Consider the following 22,697-nt stretch of genomic DNA (forward strand, 5'->3'; position numbering starts at 1 on the left):
GAAGTTGCACTTTATATGGATAGGCCCTGGTGGCCGATCAAACCATATACTAAAATAGTGGTATAAGTACCACGAACAGGAAAGGGAAAAGGCCTAGGGCCTCTAGAATCGCTGGGCCTACAAGGAGCTAACTTCAGTTAGTGACCAGGAGGTCCACGGGTCGCGTGTGCAGTGAGTAAAGTCACACGCGGGCTCCCATAGGTTTTCAATGGGTGCGTAAAAGTTTAAAAGTTACTGCAGAAAGGATCTTCTGGATGGACTACGATCTTAAGATTCAAAACACAGACACTAGAGATGTTTCTCTATACTTGGGCACCGGAGTGCCAGCGTTACCTCACCCACAGGAAGCGGGTGCATAGGTCTCGAAGTGCGTCGGGTTTCTTCTATCGATTCAATGGAGCCTGATGACAAAGATGCTGCAGGCGGTCGGTCCAGAAGAGCTGTGTTGGATCCAAGGGTGGATCGGAGTTGTAGAAGACCTGAAAGCAGAGGGGACAGTGTTCACAGTCACTAGCCAGTGACCAGCGTGGCACCAGGTAGGTACCAGGCGATATCGGGTGCAAACAGGTGATGAGGGGTAGCTTGTCTCTGCAGCCACGTGGTCCCTGAAGGTCGACAATGTCCAGGAGTCGGTTCACGAGCTGTACTACGCAGGCTCTCGCTGTCGGTGGTGTCGGCGACTCGATGGAAGCAAACAAGCCTTGGCAAAAGCAGAAGTCGTGAAGAATGAAGAAAGCTGTTTACTCGGACCAGCAAGGTCAGAGGGGCTGCTCCTTTGGAGGGAAGCAGGGGCCAGTCTGGAGCAACCAGACCAGCTTCATACATTTCAAGGTTCGTCGCCAAAATGGCCACTAGCCAACGGGCCAGGGACCGGGCAGGCGGGTCGAGATGCAAAATGCAGAGGGGCCCCACGCAGATCATGGAGATGCTGGAGGGCTCACCTTTGGTGCAGATGCTGCTCGTAGGTTGGGCTTCTCAGGACCCAAAGCACAACTTGGAGGGAGCCTCTGTTGTCGCGCTTGCAGCTTGTCGTCGGTCTTTCAAGATGGCTGGCTCCACGTGTCTCGGTGCCTCCACGGGTTCCTTCTTTGCAGGGACTGTGGATCGGGCTGTGAGAGGTCTGGAGGTCCAGGTCTTGTCGGGCTCTGGGCTCGGGCTCCGGCGGCGGCAAAGCAGACGTCGAATAGCTGGTTGGTGCTTGCGTTAGCAAGATGGTCACTCCCTGACCATAGGGGAGATTTCCTTCTGTCCTCTGTGCAGCAGAGCATCGAAGTTCCCGTCTTCTTCTTGTAGTTAAGTTGATTCCAGGATGTCTGAAGTCTTAGGACACAGCTCATACCTTTAAGCGGATTCTAGGGGCCGGACTACCTGCTAGGTCCCTCCCTAAGGGTGGGACCAGGAAGGGGGGTGGTTACACCCCCAATCCTTTGTCCAGCTCGCCCCAGGTCCGGGGCTGGTGTGCCCCAGGACCGGTTTGAACTGGCATATGCACCGAGGCTCCTTGTGAGCCTCAGGCATGTCTGATTCTATTGAAGTCCTACCTGACCAATACACAAAATCCTGTCTGGGGTGGTGCTCGCACCTCCCCTGGCAGGAAACCCTTTGTCCACGTCTCCCAAGCTGGAAGGACTCCCAGCAGCAGGAGGACAGACTTGTGTCTGTGGTGGCAGCATCCATTTTGTGGAGCTGAGGCTATGTCTGATTTTACCCGGGTTTCAGGTACTGTACATGTCGTGTCCCTCTAGAAGGGTGGAATGCTAACCCCGTTGCCAGAATTGGCGAGGGGTTAGTATTCCAATTCGTATGACACCTTACTCGACATGTTTTGATAAAGCCAAACCAAAGATAGCATTTAACCGCGAGGTTTATAATGCACTTAAGAGTAGATGGTATGGTGATATCTGGAAACAGTAAAAGGAAGTGGTTCCGATCACTGCAGACAGGATCAGCTCATGCCAGAGCACCATCTCACATGAAACCAAGCACTCTGCCTTCAGGATTGTTAAGGCCTGCCATAGGAGTGACTTATAGGTTACTATGTGTTCCATTTAAGGTTAGGTATAGGTATACTACACCTAAGTAAGAGGTGGTTACACCAACTTACCCCAGCTGAGTGATCAGCCAGTTGTGTCAAATTGCTAGGCCAGGCCAGGGGTGGCACAATACATGCTTCAGCCCCTGGTAGGCCTTAGATACACCAATGCCCTGGGTACCTAGTGTACACTGGTACAAGGGGCTCACAGGGTGATCTAGTTCCAATTGGTTATGCACCTAGAGTGCATAGTGTAAATTTAGTAGAGAGAACAGCAGGCTGGGGGTCTGATTAGCAGGCCCACAGCCTCAATATGTCAAAAACCAGTGAAGCAAAAAGCAAAAATTTGGGGGGACCATAGGATAGCAGACCCTACTCTCCTACACAACCCCCCGCCCCAAAACGCAGGGACATTAAACTAGCCTTGACCAGTCTCGTCTTCATGTCCTAAGTGGAAGTACCTGGAGAGACCATCTGCATTCCCATGGTCTGTACCTGGCCGGTGCTCCACTGTAAAGTCCATCCCCTGTAGGGAAATGGACCACCTAAGCAGTTTGGGGTTTTCACCCTTCATCTGATTTAGCCACAAGAGGGGCTTATGGTCGGTCTGAATCTTGAAGTGAGTGTCAAACAAGTATGGCCTCAGCTTCTTCAGGGCCCACACCACAGCAAAGGCCTCCCTCTCAATAGCTGACCAATTCTTCTCTCTGGGGGTCAACCTTCTGCTAATAAAAGCAATGGGTTGGTCTTGACCATCTACATTAAGTTGTGACAGCACAGCTCCCACACCCATCTCAGAAGCATCTGTTTGGACAATAAACTCTTTGGAGTAGTCAGGACTTTTCAGGATAGGTGCAGAGCACATGGCCTTCTTCAGGTCTTCAAATGCCTTTTGACAGCTTGCTGTCCACTGAACCTTTTTGGGCATCTTCTTGGATGTCAGATCATTAAGAGGAGTCACAATGGACCCATAGTTCTTAACAAACTTCCTGTAGTACCCAGTCAAGCCCAAGAAAGCTCGAACTTGAGTCTGGGTGGTTGGAGGAGACCAGTCCTTGATGGATTGTATCTTACTCTCCAGTGGTTGAACTTGGCCTCCACCTACAAGGTGGCCCAAATACACAACCTTACTCTGCCCTATCTGGCACTTAGTAGCCTTGATAGTGAGGCCTGCCTTTTGCAGGGCCTCTAGTACCTTCTTCAAGTGGATCAGGTGATCCTCCCAGGTGGAGCTAAAGACAGCAATGTCATCAAGATATGCTGCACAAAAGTCATCCAACCCAGCAAGGACTTGATTCACCAACCTTTGGAAGGTGGCAGGTGCATTGTTCAGACCAAAGGGCATCACCAAGAATTGATAATGCCCACCAGGGGTTGAGAATGCTGTTTTGGCCTTGGACTCCTCAGCTAACCTGATTTGCCAATAGCCAGCTGTCAAATCAAATGTGCTCAAAAACTTAGCAGAAGCCAGTTTATCTATGAGCTCATCTGCCCTTGGAATAGGATGTGCATCTGTCCTAGTGACAGCATTGAGTCCTCTGTAATACACACAGAACCTCATCTCTCTCTTGCCATCTTTGGTGTGAGGTTTGGGGACCAGAACCACTGGGCTAGCCCAGGGGCTCTCTGAGGGTTCAATGACACCCAGTTCCAGCATTTTGTGTACCTTAGCCTTTATACAGTCCCTAACGTGGTCAGGTTGTCTGTAAAGTTTGTTCTTTACAGGCAGACTGTCACCAGTGTCTACCACATGGGTACACCAGTCAGTTTGACTAGGTATCAAGGAGAACATATGTTGAAATGATTGTAGAACCTGTCTACATTCAATCTGCTGATGCTCAGTGAGGTTGCCTCCAAGGGTCACTCCTTCAACTGAACCATCTTCGGGGTTCTGAGACAACAGGTCTGGGAGAGGGTCACTCTCTTCTTCCTGTCCCTCATCTGTAGCCATGAGCAAGCCCATGTCTGCCCTGTCAACATATGCTTTTAACCTGTTAACATGGAGTACCCGGTGGGGACTCCTGGGAGTTCCTAGGTCCACCAAGTAGGTGACCTCTCCCTTCTTTTCCAGGATTGTATGGGGTCCAGACCATTTGTCTTGGAGTGCTGCTGGGGCCACTGGCTCCAACACCCATACCTTCTGTCCTGGCTGAAACTCAACCAAGACAGCCTGTTGGTCATGCCAAGCTTTCTGTAAGGCCTGGCTTGCCTCAAGGTTTTTGGATGCCTTCTCCATATACTCAGCCATCCTGGAGCGGAGACCAAGTACATAGTCCACTATGTCTTGTTTAGGCTTTTTGAGAGGTAACTCCCATCCTTCCTTCACTAAACACAGTGGCCTCTTACAGGGTGCCCAAACAACTATTCAAAGGGGCTGAAGCCAACTCCTTTTTGTGGGACCTCTCTGTAAGCAAACAGAAGGCAGGGTAGAAGGATGTCCCATCTTCGCCTGAGCTTTTCAGGTAATCCTTTGATCATACCCTTTAGGGTCTTGTTGAATCTCTCAACAAGCCCATTGCATTGTGGGTGATAAGGAGTGGTGAACTTGTAGTTGACACCACATTCCTTCCACATAGCTGTCAAGTATCCTGACATGAAGTTGGTACCTCTGTCAGAAACCACCTCCTTAGGAAACCCCACTCTGGAGAATACTCCCAGCAGGGCCCTGGCCACAACAGGAGCTGTAGTGGTCCTAAGGGGAATTGCCTCTGGATACCTGGTAGCATGATCCACTACCACCAGTATAAATCTGTGCCCAGATGCAGTGGGAGGGTCCATGGGACCCACTATATCTATTCCCACTCTTTCAAAGGGAACCCCCACCACAGGTAGTGGTATTAGGGGGGCCTTTGTTGGGCCACCTGATTTGCCACTGGCTTGGCAGGTTACACAGGAGCGACAAAACTCCTTGGTATCTTCATTCATGTGAGGCCAGTGAAAGTGAGGGACAAGCCTGTCTCAAGTCTTGTTCTGGCCTAAGTGTCCTGCTAGAGGAATATCATGTGCCAAGGTAAGAAGGAAGCCCCTAAATTGCAGAGGTATAACCAACCTTCTGGTTGCACCAGGTTTTGGGTCTCTAGCCTCTGAATAAAGGAGCCCTTCATCCCAATACACTTTATGGGTACCTTGAGCATTCCCAGCAGCCTCAGCAGCAGCCAGCTGTCTGAGGGGTTCAAGAGATGGACAGGATAACTGAGCCTGCCCCAAGTCAGCCCTGGATGGCCCCCCTGTCCCCAGAAACTCAACCTGATCAGGTTCAAGCTCTTCAGGGACAGTTCCTTCAGGGTTCTCTAGATCATCTTCCTGGGAAGGCTGATCATCACTTGGAGGCAGGGGGGAAGGCACAGTCCAGTTCTTCTTCTTGGTAGGTGCTTGGTCCATTGTTCCAGGATCCAAGACCTGTGGTTCAGTAAGGCACTTTTTGGCCTGTGACCTGGTCACAGCAAGGACATGTGGGGATATACCTAACATCTCTGCATGTGTCCTGTACTCCACTTCTGACCATAGAGAACTCTCTAGGTCATTGCCCAACAAACATTCTACTGGGAGGTCTGCACTAACCATAACCCTTTTGAGGCCAGTTACCCCTCCCCATGAGAAGTTAACAACTGCCACACTATGTGAAGTAGTGGCATTGCTGGCATTGGTCACCAGGTAATTCTCACCTGGTATGTACTGTCCAGGATCCACAAAGCCTGGTGTCACCATAGTGACACTGGCACATGTGTCCTTGTAGGCTTGAGCCACTTTTTCATTTATTAAAGGAGTCTGTCTGTACTTGCCCAGGTTACTGGGGCTCACAGTCAGGGACAAATCCATGTCCCCATCACAGATCAAGACTGCCTGTGTAAGGGTTCTGTCTAAGTCAGAATCTCCTTCAGTTCCCATAGTGATTCCCACTACACCCTTTGTTTGGGGACCAACACTGCTACCAGTAGTACTGGGAGCAGGTGCCTTAGGGGCAACAGTGTTGGGGGCTCCACCCTTCTTACAATCACTAGTCCAGTGAGTTGTATTCTTGCAAAATTTGCACCAGGGTTTCTTTGGACCTTCTTTCTTCTTCCCTTTAGGCTGGGACCCACCCTCGTTAGTACTAGTTTGGGGCCCTGTTGAAGTCTTCTGGTCTTTAGATTTCTGATCTCCACCCTTTTGGTCTGTTTTCTTCTGATCACCCCCTTGGCCCTGGTTCTGGTTCTTTTGCTTAACCCTGGTTCTGACCCATTTGTCTGCCTTCTTTCCCAATTCTTGGGGAGAGGTCAGATCTGAGTCAACCAAGTGTTGATGCAGTTGCTGGTTCTGACAGTTATTTAAAATCTGTTCTCTCATCATCAAATTGTACAATCCTGTATAATCAGATACCTTACTTCCCAGCAACCAACCCTCCAAAGCCTTAGTGGCACATTCAATGTATTCAGACCAGTCCTGAGTCTGTGTCTTCTGGGTGTCTCTGAACATTAACCTGTACTGTTCAGTGGTTAAGCCTAACCCATCAACTAGGACACTCTTCAGGACTCTGTAGTTTCTGACATCCTCCTCTCTAACAGTGAGGAGTCTATCTCTGCCTCTACCTTCAAAGGAGAGCCATAAGATTGCTGCCCACTGGTCTTCAGGAACCTGCTGCACTTTGCAGGCTCTCTCAAGTCCAGTCATCCATTTGTGGATGTCATCCCCACTTTTGTAGGGGGGCACAACCTTGGACAGGTTCCTATTGTCAAAGACCCTATCTTTGTCCTTAGGGACAATGCTGCCACCAGTGGATATAGACCCACTCTCTTTAGGTTGCCTAGCCTTGTTCAGTTTTTCTTCCATCAGGGCTACTTCTAGCTCCTGTCTCCTGATCCTCAGCTGAGCTTCCTGCATTCTGGCCTCATGTTCCCTTCTCTGAGGGGTGGTCATCCTTCTCCTGGAGTGACCTTGAGAGCCTCTAGAGGCATGAGAAGCATTAGAGTCACCTGAGTGATTCCTTTGCCTCCCAAGCCCCTGGTTAAGTCCACTAGGGAGATCCAATGGGGTGACCCCATTGTCAGTCCCCAGTAGCCTTAGTTTAGCTGGGCCAAGTATAACACTTGGCACTGGGCTAGTTCTCCCTTCATCCCCACTACCCTCTGTATCAGTACCCTTATCACTTTCATCCTCTGTAGAATGATTCTCATCTAAGGGGTGACTTTTGGAAAGGGGTACCTCAGTAGCATCTTCAGAAGGGGGGCCTCCTGTTCCAGTCCCTAAGGGGCCTAACTGGGAGGCTTTGTTGAGAGCTCTCTGATCCTCATCAGCTTGTAAGAGTTCTCTGAGTTCAGCAGAGGTAGGGTTCCTGGGCTTTTTAAGGCCCCTGATATTTGCCAACTGCCTGAGCTCATTTTGATTTAGGGTAGCAAAGATGGTTGGTGCCCTCTGGGGGTCACTCTCGACAGAGATGGGTACATTGGACCCCTCTGCCCCAGCCATTGCTCTTAGGTGTGGGTGGATGTGTTGCAATCTACCTACACTTGGGTTTACCTACTAAACCTATCTAGTAGTTGTAGTCAGGGTGTGCTACTCTCCCTTTGCTCTACAACAACTAAGTTCAGTAGAACTTAAGTATATCTATCTTGTTTTATATGTACCTACAGGTACCTATGTGATCTTTCAATTGGTAACCAAGAGATTACAATGGTAAAACACAGCAAGCTCAAATCCAACCGCTGCTCACCAATGTGAGAAGTTGGCCTGATATATGATGTTCACTAGTTAAAGTGACCACCTTGTACCATGCCAAGCAACCCTTATGGTGTGGTTGTAAGTCAACCTTTTCGGACTAGCTGCCCTAGTGGTAGCGTAGGCTAAGCAGTCTTTGAGGCTAAACTCGTTAAAGCGTGTTAAGCAGGCTGTTTTACCAAATGTAACCCCCTTTTATACCAATGAAAGGACACCACACAGATATATATTCAAAATATATATGTATTTATTTCTCAAAGTATCCCCTAGACTCTTTATGAGCACAGGAGCACAAATCGTTAAACAAGACAACGTTATAATATACAGAAGTTGCACTTTATATGGATAGGCCCTGGTGGCCGATCAAACCATATACTAAAATAGTGGTATAAGTACCACGAACAGGAAAGGGAAAAGGCCTAGGGCCTCTAGAATCGCTGGGCCTACAAGGAGCTAACTTCAGTTAGTGACCAGGAAGTCCACAGGTCGCATGTGCAGTGAGTAAAGTCACACGCGGGCTCCCATATGTTTTCAATGGGTGCGTAAAAGTTTAAAAGTTACTGCAGAAAGGATCTTCTGGATGGACTACGATCTTAAGATTCAAAACACAGACACTAGAGATGTTTCTCTACACTTGGGCACCGGAGTGCCAGCGTTACCTCACCCACAGGAAGCGGGTGCATAGGTCTCGAAGTGCGTCGGATTTCTTCTATCGATTCAATGGAGCCTGAAGACAAAGATGCTGCAGGCGGTCGGTCCAGAAGAGCTGCGTTGGATCCAAGGGTGGATCGTAGTTGTAGAAGACCTGAAAGCAGAGGGGACAGTGTTCACAGTCACTAGCCAGTGACCAGCGTGGCACCAGGTAGGTACCAGGCGATGTCGGGTGCAAACAGGTGATGAGGGGTAGCTTGTCTCCGCAGCCACGTGGTCCCTGAAGGTCGACGATGTCCAGGAGTCGGTTCACGAGCTGTACTATGCAGGCTCTCGCTGTCCGCGGTGTCGGCGACTCGATGGAAGCAAACAAGCCTTGGTAAAAGCAGAAGTTGTGAAGAATGAAGAAAGCTGTTTACTCGGACCAGCAAGGTCAGAGGGGCTGCTCCTTTGGAGGGAAGCAGGGGCCAGTCTGGAGCAACCAGACCAGCTTCATAGATTTCAAGGTTCGTTGCCAAAATGGCCACTAGCCAACGGGCCAGGGACCGGGCAGGCGCGTCGAGATGCAAAATGCAGAGGGGCCCCACGCAGATCGTGGAGATGCTGGAGGGCTCACCTTTGGTGCAGATGCTGCTCGTAGGTTGGGCTTCTCAGGACCCAAAGCACAACTTGGAGGGAGCCTTTGTTGTCGCGCTTGCAGCTTGTCGTCGGTCTTTCAAGATGGCTGGCTCCACGTGTCTCGGTGCCTCCACGGGTTCCTTCTTTGCAGGGACTGTGGATCGGGCTGTGAGAGGTCTGGAGGTCCAGGTCTTCTCGAGCTCTGGGCTCGGTCTCCGGCGGGAGGCGGCGGCAAAGCAGACGTCGAATAGCTGGTTGGTGCTTGCGTTAGCAAGATGGTCACTCCCTGACCATAGGGGAGATTTCCTTCTGTCCTCTGTGCAGCAGAGCGTCGAAGTTCCCGTCTTCTTCTTGTAGTTAAGTTGATTCCAGGATGTCTGAAGTCTTAGGACACAGCTCCTACCTTTAAGCGGATTCTAGGGGCCGGACTACCTGCTAGGTCCCTCCCTAAGGGTGGGACCAGGAAGGGGGGTGGTTACACCCCCAATCCTTTGTCCAGCTCGCCCCAGGTCCGGGGCTGGTGTGCCCCAGGACCGGTTTGAACTGGCATATGCACCGAGGCTCCTTGTGAGCCTCAGGCATGTCTGATTCTATTGAAGCCCTACCTGACCAATACACAAAATCCTGTCTGGGGTGGTGCACGCACCTCCCCTGGCAGGAAACCCTTTGTCCACGTCTCCCAAGCTGGAAGGACTCCCAGCAGCAGGAGGGCAGACTTGTGTCTGTGGTGGCAGCATCCATTTTGTGGAGCTGAGGCTATGTCTGATTTTACCCGGGTTTCAGGTACTGTACATGTCGTGTCTCTCTAGAAGGGTGGAATGCTAACCCCGTCGCCAGAATTGGCGAGGGGTTAGTATTCCAATTCGTATGACACCTTACTCAACATGTTTTGATAAAGCCAAACCAAAGATAGCATTTAACCGCGAGGTTCATAATGCACTTAAGAGTATATGGTATGGCGATATCTGGAAACAGTAAAAGGAAGTGGTTCCGATCACTGCAGACAGGCTCAGCTCATGCCAGAGCACCATCTCACATGAAACCAAGCACTCTGCCTTCAGGATTGTTAAGGCCTGCCATAGGAGTGACTTATAGGTTACTATGTGTCCCATTTAAGGTTAGGTATTGGTATACTACACCTAAGTAAGAGGTGGTTACACCAACTTACCCCAGCTGAGTGATCAGCCAGTTGTGTCAAATTGCTAGGCCAGGGGTGGCACAATACATGCTTCAGCCCCTGGTAGGCCTTAGATACACCAATGCCCTGGGTACCTAGTGTACACTGGTACAAGGGGCTCACAGGGTGATCTAGTTGCAATTGGTTATGCACCTAGAGTGCATAGTGTAAATTTAGTAGAGAGAACAGCAGGCTGGGGGTCTGATTAGCAGGCCCACAGCCTCAATATGTCAAAAACCAGTGAAGCAAAAAGCAAAAATTTGGGGTGACCATAGGATAGCAGACCCTACTCTCCTACATCAACTGAGACAGATGATACTGAACAGCATGATTGTTTTCTTAGGACTGAGGAAGAAACGAAAGGGAGGATAGACCTTAGGGACACTCCTCTTGCGGAATGTGATGGTACTTTTTGGGTTGATGGTTCGTGCTTCAAGCTTCCGAATGGTGATACGACTGCGGCATATGCGGTTACGACTTTGCATACGATTGTTGAAGCTGCTCGTATCCCACATAATTCAGCACAAGTGGCAGAGTTGATTGCATTGACAAGAGCGTGTGTGTTGTCGAAAGGGAAAAGAGTGACTGTGTACACTGACAGCCAGTATGCGTTCAGTGTTGCTCTTAGCTTTGGACGATTGTGGAGAGAACGTGGGTTTCTGACTTTGCATGGGACCAAGATAGAGACTGCGAGAGATGTGATGAGTCGAATGTACGTTGTGGGTCCGGCAAGATGGGTTCCAGATAGAAGTATGTGTGAAGATACGATTGAGAGTGTGAAATCCATCCAAGCTGAAGCTACAGAGAAAGAGTTGAATGAATGGAGAGAAAGCAAGGGTAAATTGGACTCGAATGGTTGTTGGGTTGAGTTGTCAGAGCATCAGCGATGGTTGTTGCCTGATGCGTATGTACTTCCAGTGGTTACGATGGCACATGGAATGGCCCATATCAGCGTGAAAGGAATTTGTAAGTTGTTGGCCCCAGTATGGCAAAATGCTGGAGTTCCTAAGTGTGCAGAGAATTTGGTCAAGAACTGTATGGTTTGTTTGATGTACAATCCTGGTAAGGGAACTCCAACCCCAGGTGGTCAATTTGCTCCTCCCACGTATCCGTTTGAGGCTTTGCAGATAGATTTCATCCACATGGAGAGGTGCAACAACCTGAAATATGTCTTAGTGGTTGTTTGCTCTTTTTTTAGATGGGTGGAAGCCTACCCTTTGAAGGACAATACTGCCTTGTCCACAGCTAAAGCCCTTATTAAGGAATTTTTCCCTAGGTATGGGTTGCCGAGAATGGTCTGGAGTGACAATGTGAGTGAATTTGTGGGTCAAGTGATGATGAGTGTGTGATGGGTTAGGAATCCGGCAGAAGTTTCACGCTGCCAATCATCCCCAGTCAGCTGGTCTAGTTGAGTGCTACAATGGCACGTTAAAATTGAAATTGGCCAAAATTCAAGCGAGCTCTGGTCTACAATGGCCTGATGCTTTGCTGTTAGCCCTTCTGTCCACAAGAATGACTGTGCATTCACGAATGGGTCTGAGTCCTTATAAGGTTGTGTTTGGTCGCCCGGCAAATATTTGGGGAGTGCCGCGGCCGACAAAATTTAGTGAGATAGAACACCCTGTATTGCTTGACTACCTGTACGAATTGACGGCTAAATTGCTTGTTCTGCATCAACAGGTTCATGATACTTTGCCACAGGTTTCTGAAGATCCAGGGCACACCATTGAACCTGGCGCGTGGGTGCTCGTGAAGAATTTTCAGCGAACCAAAAACGAGCAGCCCCGCTGGACAGGACCGTATCTGGTGTTATTATCCACCCGTTCTGCGGTACGAGTGCACGGTAAAAAGAACTGGATTCACGGCGTACATTGTAAGAGGGCCCCTTTGCCTCTGCAGTACGACCGGTGGGTCCAAAAAGGACTTCCTGATTCTGAGACTGAGACCGTGCCTCGTTTTCTGCCTTTCAGCGATGCCCGTTTGATTGGAACAAACACTGAGCCAGAAAGCGATAATCTTCTTCAAGAAGCTGTGCCTCCATCGAACCGTTTGAACACTGTTAAACCTGAGCTACTTTTCCGAGAACAGACATTGCCTGGCAAAGAGCGTTACAATTTGCGACCAAGAGTCGCGGGACAAATAACAAATTAAGTTCCTTCTTTGCTATTTTTTTAAGGTCAGCTCCCCTCCGAGAAACTATTTTTGATTTTTGTTTTTCGAACCACCATCCGGGTTCAGCTGTAGCGTCGCGGTGCCAAGTCCTTGGAGTGCAAGCCGAAGATGTTAGGTCGATGGTTCTGGTTGGTCTAAGGGCGTTCCCTGGACCAACAGGCGCATTCCTTAGCACGGAACACCCATCCGCCGCGAGCAGCACGGTTAGAGGATGGAGTTTTTCGGGATGGAGAGACCTACTAAAAGAATGAGCTTCAAGAGCGAAATGTGAATAATAATGAGTAGAAAACGTTTTTTAATATTATGTCTGTTTATACTGTTCAGTTTAATGATGTTTTTAATTGGATATGTGACATTCTCTATTCAAGTGACATTCATGCCCACTGCACAACCCATGCCTCCTCCTACTGTCTCTTCGCATTCCTTTCACCCCCTGCCCGAACATGAGTCCGTTAGGAGAATGGAATTCGCTCATAATTCCTTTGTTCAGCTTCTGGACCAACACCAGCTAGTAGTGAACACAACTAATTGTTGGGTGTGTGGCCTTATGCCCCATACTACCGATAAAGATATTCCTTACCTGGTCCTGCCATTTAGCTACAATGGTTCTGTGTGGGCATACAGAACAATGTTCATTTATGCCCGTGAAGTTAACCCCCTACGTTCTGTGAAGGATAATCCGAAGAATAGTGCTCTGGTCAAGGGAATAGTCGACATGATTAGAGGAATAGGTTCTTATGAGACTATCCCGAGAGATGAGACGCTAGCGTATATTGGATGGAAAGTTACTGGATATGGAACTAGTCTGAGTGGGAACCAGCGAGCGAAGAGATCCTCCCCGATTTGGATAGTACCCCATCAGGGTCATTACTGTCTGCAAGGCAATGGCAAGAATCCTAGAGCTCAGTTAGGGAAGAGTGTTTGCATTGTGACATATGTTTTTGCATCCGAGACTTCCCCACCGTTTCTAGCAGCTAAGGGTACCTACTTCATTTGCCATGACAGAGCGTATGCATGGTTGCCCCTTGATTTCTCGGGCACATGTTTTGTCTCGTTCTTGTTATCCCCTACATTTACAGCTGCGGCAGATTACCACAGGATGAGAGTCGTTAGAGGTGTCTTCAGAAAGGAAGATACCGCAGGACAAGAATTGGGAGATTTCTCGAAGGGTTTTCTGCCATTTTGGGGACCTATGGTTAACAGCAGGAACATACGGCAATTGACGAGAGTAGTTGAGTCCACCATAGTCGAGACTGCCGGCGCCCTTAGTAACTTGACTGCTGAGCTCCAGTCGGATCGCCTTATGACTCTTCAGAACAGAGTTACGTTAGATGTCATACTTGCAGATAGAGGAGGGGTCTGTAAATTGATCCAATCAAGCTGTTGTGTTTTCATTCCAGACAACGCTCCGACAGTTTTCCAAGCCATCTCCAAGCTACATAAGCTCTCCGAGTCCGTACATGTGGACGAAGGAGATTGGTCGTTAATGGGATGGTTCTGGGGATTGTTATCAACCTGGGGATGGAAGATTCTGATGGTCATTGGGATGGTATTAGCTATCCTTTTCCTGTTCTGTCTTTGTATACAGTGTGCTCCTGCTATCTGTGCCCTTTTTGCTACCTCGTGTTCGAGGAGACCTGTCCAGAGAGAGTTACTAAGTACCAGGATGATGCTACAGCAACATCTCAATGATCTGATGAATATAGACCTGGACTCAGATTGACGTGAGTTTAGGTTATTGCCTATGTAAGGGCAAAAGGAGGGTCTGTGGTTCCGTGAATTCTGAACCCATTCAATGAAGGTTGTCGTATCATGATGATTTTGGTATCAGCGAACCGCGACTGACAAGTGCGGTATGCGTAAGCGTTTTCGTCATGCTACACCGATGGATTCACTGTGTATTTGACGATCTAGTCTGCACCCGTGGGTTCCATTTTGTGCATAACCGCCATTTTGTGGTTGCCCTCACATCGGCTAATGACTAGAGGATGACTGTGGCCAAGCGAGCCTCTAGGGACGCATACATTTTAGTTCGAGTTCGTGTTAACTTCAGTTTGACCTGAGTCAACTGACCCTGTTGCCCGAGGCTAAACTTGTTGAGCCAGTACCTTGTTAAGCAGCTGGTCAGATAGAGATCAAAGAGCAGGGCATTATTGATTCTATGGCACACGCACACACCCCTCTATCTTTCCCTTCATCTGTTTCTGCTCCTTCCTTTTATGGCCTTATGGCCTAATTATTGATTTGGGTTGAGGTCTTTTATGATGGGCCCGTCCGGCCTGTTCGAACAAGAATGCTGGATTTTTGCCTTGTCATTGGCGATGGGTTGGATAACTGAAAGTGGGTTTGTCGTTATGTGATGCCTCTGTAAATATCATCCTCTGATTGGTCAAATTTGTGAGTAATTGATGCTAGCCAGGAACGTGGTTTTTGGCATAAAAGACGATGCTCCGCTCTATTATGTTGAGCAGTCTCCTGAGAACATACACCGTGTTGTACTTCTAGGACCTCTGTTACTGGCTGCAGCTAATAAAATTGATCTTTGATGTCAACAGAAGAATCCCGTGTCTCTGTACTCTAAGACAGGTGAACCCGAAGACTTCGGGCGTGTCCCCTGCGCCGCTGGGAATAAATCCCGGTTCTTCAGCGTGTGTAGGTACTAAAATATTTTTTCATTGTTTTCACTTTCCACGTGGCACTACTCACTTTGCCACTCACCACTTTCACCGGTCCTGAAGAAAGCCCCCCCTACATTTCCCTGCGGGCTGAAACATGTAGACCCATCACATAGACAACTATAAGATAATTAATTATTTTTTTAGTTGCATCACGAATAACTTTTAATCATATCCTGAGCCGCCATTAATAAAATTAGAAAGGCAAGGATTCTCAGAGATATTTTTAATTCACAACACATCACATCTTTGCACCACACCAGCTCCACTGTAATCAGGCATCGTAGCACAAGCGGGGGGCATTCGGCCACCCGGTTGGGACCCCAATGATGAAGCATGACACCAACCAGGTTGGTGTGTGAGGGGTCTTTTAACAAACCCAGTGGGTTCCAAAACACTGCCTATTAGTGATTGTACCACACATTGGGTCCGTCCATCATTGTTTAACATATATTACATAGGGGATACGGACGCCCCCTTTCCCTTCCCTTGCTCTCCCCTTGTTTTTGACACTTCCCACAGTTTATGCCAGGGGTAGATAGAGACAAGGATTGGAGACAGCCTAGGTTTACTATCCCAGTCAGTAACCATTTCGAGGTCCTCAATACGTTAGAGGATACTGGCTGACTGATACCACCAAATGGGTGGTTAAATATCGAAGTGGACCCGCCCAGGGGCTGTGAGGCTGTTGTACCTGTAGACAACTGCATTATAGAACAAGAGGTTATCCTGTGTGATAAATGAAAGGGAGGTCACTGAGAGAGATGCTACGAGCAGTACCATAGTTACCCTCTTGGAATCATGCGATTTACCACCCGAGGCCCAAGCACAACCAAGTATTAACAGCCCCCCGCCTCTGACCTTGTCTCCTCTGAGAATTATGCTGAGTGGTGCTTGTTTGCCATGCAAGGTTATTTCTTGGGACATTGCAGGGCTGCGTAGTAAGATAGATAACCAAACATGGAGTGATTTCATCTCTATAGATAGATATATTATGTTTTCAGGAAACATGGGTTAGAGAACCAATTCATCTAAACGGATATAAAACACTACACACGCCCGCAGCAAAGGAACGAGGGCATAGAGCGAAGGGAGGGCTCTGTATGTATATCTCAAATAAGCTCACACTGGATAAAATGGAGTCAAAATTGGGGAACACTTACTATCAGTTGGTAAGATTAAATCATAATTCAACGTATTGTACTATCATGGTTAATTTTTATAATAACATCTCCCCTGATAACTTTGGCTACGTTATACGAAATCTTTACAGCAACCTTAACCTACTGATTAATGCCAGCACTAAAGAGACAATGATAATCTTTGTTGGTGATTTTAATTGTGCTTTATGTACACATGATGATAGTAGGATTTGTGGCAATAATGATTATGATGGTATATGTGGTACCCATTTTTGTGATATACCGGCAGGGGGGATGTATAATGAACTGATTGTGAGTACTCAGCTTGGTTTCGTGAATGACCTAATGGCTAGACCTTTTCCGATGCTTTATTTATTCAATGGAAGAGGTTCATCCGCAACAATAGACTGTATATTGGTTTCACTCAATCATACATCTAGGTTGCTCTCTTTTACGGTGGGTGACAATCCCATCAGTGACCATTTCCCCTTATGTCTAGAGGTCAACTTGCCCTTACATAAGCAAGCTAGGCCCGATAATGCCATACAGTTGACGGGCAAGGTAATACTCATAGAACCAATGGGTACACCCTGCGTTGGACAAAGGTTGATCCTGATGCTATCCCTAAGCAGCTAGTAACAAAATGTAAAACAGCCTTGATAATTGTTTGAGTGAAACAGCCCCACAGGATGATATTTTATTGTCTTTCCAGCAAATAGCAGCCGGGGTCAGGGAGCTATTATTTGTACAATCCCGCAACAAGGCTAAAAAACAGGGGTGGTCTACCACAAAATGTACACAAGCACTTACCAATCTAAAGCACGAGCTGGGCAGACAACCGAGAAACCTCATTAAGGTCAGACGGGCAAGATTAGATTACAGACTGGCTCTCAAGGAAAGGAGATGTGCACAGAGAAGGGAAGCGTGGGAATCCCTCCACAGTGTGGCACAAATGAAAGATAGTGCTGCCTTTTGGAGAGTGGTGAAAACCCCGTTTGACAACCCACAGGTGGCCCCACAATAGAAATCGCTATACCTGAGGAGTCATGGACCAAACACTTCTCAAAGGTGTATAATGGGCAAACTAATTCTTGCCTTCCAGTTAGCGATATGCCGGTGGAGACCATTGATTATGCAGACTTACGATTCACCTTGGGGGAAGTGGAAAGAGCCCTGTTAGCGAGCCAGGGTGGTAAGGCGCCTGGCCCTGATGGAGTACCCGTGGACTTGTTTAAGTCAAATATCGTCCTTTGGGGGGATCATAACACAAGTTATTAATGCTAGCAGCATGTCCCCTATGCCAAAGACTTGGGCGGAATCCATCATCGTCCCAATTTTTAAAAAAGGGGACCGAGATGATCCCGGGTGTTACAGGCCTATTTCCTTAATGGATTCAATGGTCAAGGTAGCGGGATGTGTTATCGTAGAACGCCTGCAATCCTGGGCAGAAGAGAACTCGGTCCTATCAGATATACAATATGGTTTTAAAGAAGGCTTAGGGATGATTGAGCAGATCCTAACTTTGGCCCTACTGATAGATAAATATATAAGAGCCAAAAAAGGCAGCTTTTACCTGGTTTTCGTTGACCTTACAGCGACATTCGATTCTGTAAAACACAATAGACTGTGGGAGGCTCTCAGGATTTTGCGGGTTGATCCTCATATTATCCTTTTTTAAGGTGCTTGTATGGTGATGCAATGGCGAGAGTACGCTATGGTCTGGGTGGCGAGCTCAAATCTGCCTTTCCCGTTAAAAAGGGGGCTCCGGCAAAGTTGTGTGCTAGCCCCCTTCCTTTTTAATTTATATATTAACGGATTGTCCCCAGCACTCCATAGACATAATCAAGACTTTCCCTCTGTGAATGGAAGCCCTAAACCTGCTCTCCTCTACGCGGATGACGCTGTATTAATGGCAGGAACTCAATTAGGCCTCCAGAGAGTTTTAGATAGTTTTAATGCGTTTATGGAGGATTTTGGTTTTAAGATTAATATTTCTAAGATTTATACAATGAGTTGTGGACGTGGACCCCAGAGGATGAAAAGTATGTTTGAGGACAGGCAAAAATTAGAACAGACTAATAATTTTTCTTACCTCGCCATTTCATTCAATCAAGGCGACTCGTGGGCTCAAGCCATTCTTGCAAAAAAACTGGCACTTGTTAAGACAACAGCCGCCCTGGCATCTTTCCAGGGTGGCTGCCAGGGGAGCTCATCCAAATTTACAAGGCTAAATGCATCGCTAACGTAATATACGGGGCAGGTGTATGGGGTTTTGCTAATACCTACCCCATACAAACCGTGGAATACTCGTTTTTAAGATATATTTTACGGCTAACTGCCAGCACACCATCTTATGGACTGGGTCTTTCTTTCATTTCTGATCTTATTAAGTTAGAACCAATTCTCCTGTGGCACAGAATTTGGACAAAGGATCAACCGAAGCTAAATAGGGAGATCTTACAGGACTGCCTAAAACTTGAAGGGGCTTTAAAGATCCCCTGGGTAAAGTACGTACGTGACTTTATGAATGATATTGATCATCCAGAATACTTTACTGATCCTAGGTCCATACAGGCAATTTCTAGAAAGGCCCTAAGAAAGGAGTGTCTTCAGCTATTGCCCACTACAAGAATGACAGGAGAAATTGTTAAACCCAGTGTAAGGCAACATCAGTTAATTGTAACCACCTTTAAAATGGAACCATACCTACTTTTGTACCTGGCACTTGGGACAGGCGGTTATTAACTTGTTTCAGGCTGACCATTATTTACAGACTTGTGACCTTTCCTAAAATCAATGATTGGTCACAGGTATTGCCTTTATGTCCATGTGACAATCACTCTACTCAGTCCACTATTCATCTGGTTTTATTTTGTAAATTTTATGTAGTTTCAAGGAAAGCATGGATTTTACCGATTTTAAAACTACAGGGACTGCGGCAATGCCGCCCAGCATTGATTAGGCTACAGTTTTTAGAGAATGAAATAACTGCCTGGTGCTTAACTATGTTCTTCAAGAAGGAAAATCATGACCATGAATGAACTATAGTAGAATTGACTTTTGACATTTTTATGGTTTTTATTACTGCAGTTCTAACATTAATTGATATTTTAATGTCATTATTTGGATTGCTGTTTTTATGCGTGTAATTTTGTGGTAATATGCAATTTTGTTTTAATTCTTGTGCTTTTATGATTGTTATAACAGCAGTCGAATAAAGCTTTCATTGACTTGACTTGACTTTATATCTCAAAGTGCAAAATAAAGAAAACACAACAGTTGGGAGAGCTATAGAAGCTAACAAGCGTTTAATGCAAAATAGCCAGCAGACATTCAAAACTAAAGCAAGGCCACTTCAGTGGACATTCACCTGTGATCAGTTGGAGCATGTAATGCTAAAATCCAAACATTTGTATGTTATATTTATACCGTTTTTCTAATACAATGAATGTAAGTAGGAACACGTGACAGAAGAGAAGCTTTCAGCTAGCTATTAATGAGCAGGTGCCAAGATCTTCTCATGGGAAAGAATGCAAGAAGACCATGGTTGACAGATACAGTTAACATCAGGTACCTAGCCTACTATTTTCTAAAATCTTCGCTTTCTTGTGTCAGCTTCAGAACAAGACTACATTTTGATGGCATGGTTCACAGAAATGTGCAGTGTACATCATGGAATAGCAAAACTATAGTCCATTTAAAATGCATGTAACGGTGCAATAAGTCTAAGGCTCTTGTGATCTTTAAGCTACCATAAAAAGGAAATTGGAGATGATTAATAAAATGTGAATGCGCACGTTAGGGCATACATGAGTACTGGCATGTTAAAAGTAAACTTATAAGCATTAATGCACAAATGCAGGTAAATTAACTTTCTCACCAAGGCAGATTTCAAATTTTGGACACTAATAGTTCTTAATAAGGGCAACACCCATTTACTCTTGGGACAAAGTACGTTGGACAGAAGAATAAAATGTATCTCATCTTCAATGCAATTAGTACAATTTGGGCAAAAGAGTGTGAGTAGATAAATTGCCCCAATTAAAAATTAAATAGTTCGGTGGCAAAGTACCCATTCTGAACTTAAGGTACAACGATTTTGCAAACACCGGGGTGACATTTGCACAGCAGGAATGCCCTAGTAAAAATGCCATGATGAGGTTTAAGGATCAGACCTTTCTCTGAACAGAACATAAATGCTGCCTTTTCATCTAAGGTGATGTGAAGTGTCATCATATTAGGGCATTATTAGAGACCAGATTACCCCAACATGTCTGTAAGATACTAACCCATCCCTAGGCTCTACACGTGGTGTAACCCAAGGCATTACCAGTGCTATCCTTGAGATGGCTAAACTCATATCTTCCCCAGACTCTTGTCCAATATTAAAGGAGTCTCATTTTGGCACAAGAAATTATATCAATAATCCCCAGGTACAGGGGGAGTGTCAGTGTGCCAGAAGGAAGTCTCAGCAATCTTTCTCAGAACACTCTTTCGCAGGTTGACAGGTGACCAAGCTTCAAATGAACTCAGAGTTCCGCTCTGTAACACAAAGCATTCTGGCACTGTCCTTTGTATGCTTCTAAGGTGGGGGACACAAAGTGACCACTATTTTCTATTGCAAAGCGTGCCACTGCACCCGCCTTTTGTGCCAGAAAATGTGCACCTAAATTGTGTTTAAAAACTGTGTGGATATTCTTTTACATGAAATTTACTGAAGACATGTATAACATGTAATACGTATTCGTAACAAACATCACAACTTGCAATACAAAATAAGCTTTTATAATATATTTGTTAAATCACTCTTATGAACATTTAGTCTACAGCGTTTTCAAAAAATCATTCTCAGAAGAAAGGTCATTGGCTTCTAAATAATTTAAGTTTGTTACAGGACCCAGTTATTCAAAAACAATTCATCACATTCCATTAAGGAATTTCCAATGCTCCATTAAATAATTCAGTTCTATTTCTGGTATTGAGAGTTTCACTATCCAATGTGATTACTTTAGAAAGTTTCGAAACATAATTGAGCCATTCAACTATGTCAGCAATAGCATAACTAGAACCTTTCATTTTGTAGTATCAAATTTGCATCTGTTATAACTGCCTTCTAGATACATAACTTTGTTCATCCAACCGACTTTTTGGAAAAACGTCCACGGTTGTTTGCCCCAGTTCACTACATAGCAAGCATTGGCAAAGCCAATAGGTCAGACTTTTTGTTAGGAGTAAGTGTTTGGTAACAGTTAGGAGACTTTGTGTATGTTGCCCCTAGTTGTCTTAAAAAAATCATAATGAGGGAACATCTTCCCAAGGAAAATAAAAGTATGGCCCCTTTGCCAAAGAGACTCCATTAGCGGGGTTAACCTCTACCCTGAAAATCAGTGAGTAGATGAAGTTTCCTTTGGAAGTGATGAACATAAAAGGCATATTCAGCAAAATGTTACATTGTAGGTGCATTTCAGAAAAGACCTCAATTTTTGTTGCAGAAAGCTATGTTATCATGGGAGCCTAGTAAATCACACTAATGCACAGAGAAGCTAATGATTAGTTCTATATCTTTATGACAGGCAAAGGCTTCCAAAGAGCAAGCACTTTCTAAATTAAACAACAATACATTACCAATTCAAATGTAATCATGTCTACAAAGTAATATCAAAGAACACACTCTAGTCTAACAAAAAGTCTACTTGATTTCCTACCATCAAAAACCAATGGGAACAAAACAGCACAATGCAAACATCCACAAAATGACATTGTCGTGATGCAGAGACCATCCAAGCAATGGAAAATCATGAAAGATACACTCAGGCAAATGACTGAAGGGAGCTGACATAAAGCCCACTTCCATCCTGTACTTCCTATTGTACTGTTTTGAAGAATTGGTGACATGATGCCTGCCAGACAACTTTAGCTGTCTGTACCAGACGTAAAAGCACACTGTGCACAGCCATACCAATTGAACATTTTCCTAAAAAGTGGATTAAAAATTCCTTTATAGCCGACCTTAATTGTCTATAAATTCCCAATTCTGTCAAAACCAGACCAAACGTTTTACAAAGGTCACAAAAAGTTGGAATCTGATTCCACATCAGCAGTTAGCTTACTATTACTAAACTCTTCTTATTAGAGGTTTTCAAAAGAACTTTAATTCAACAGGAAAACTCTTGAGATAATTCTTCCCCGCAGTGACCCAATTTAGAATCTCCTCTTCCTCATTTATGAATGTCAAGCTATTGTGCTGTAAGATTAAACTATCAATAACATTCTTGACAGCTGGACAGCCAAATTCCCTTTTTGCTAGCATTTGCAAACATTAAATTGAGACCGCGGCTTTTACCTCTTCACATACGAAATCTAAAATTATCCTGTCAAAAGCCAAGAAGGGTTTTCCTGATCATCTAACACACAAATTGTTACACACATATGTGATTTTCAAAAGGAGTATGACTTTAACTTTGCCCATAGACCTAAATGTAATTTTCCAATTATCAGCTTCATCCTTCAGTTATCCTATTAAGAAGTCTAAATTC

This window comes from Triturus cristatus, chromosome 10, assembly GCF_964204655.1.
Source record: "Triturus cristatus chromosome 10, aTriCri1.1, whole genome shotgun sequence".
Lineage (NCBI taxonomy): Eukaryota > Metazoa > Chordata > Amphibia > Caudata > Salamandridae > Triturus > Triturus cristatus.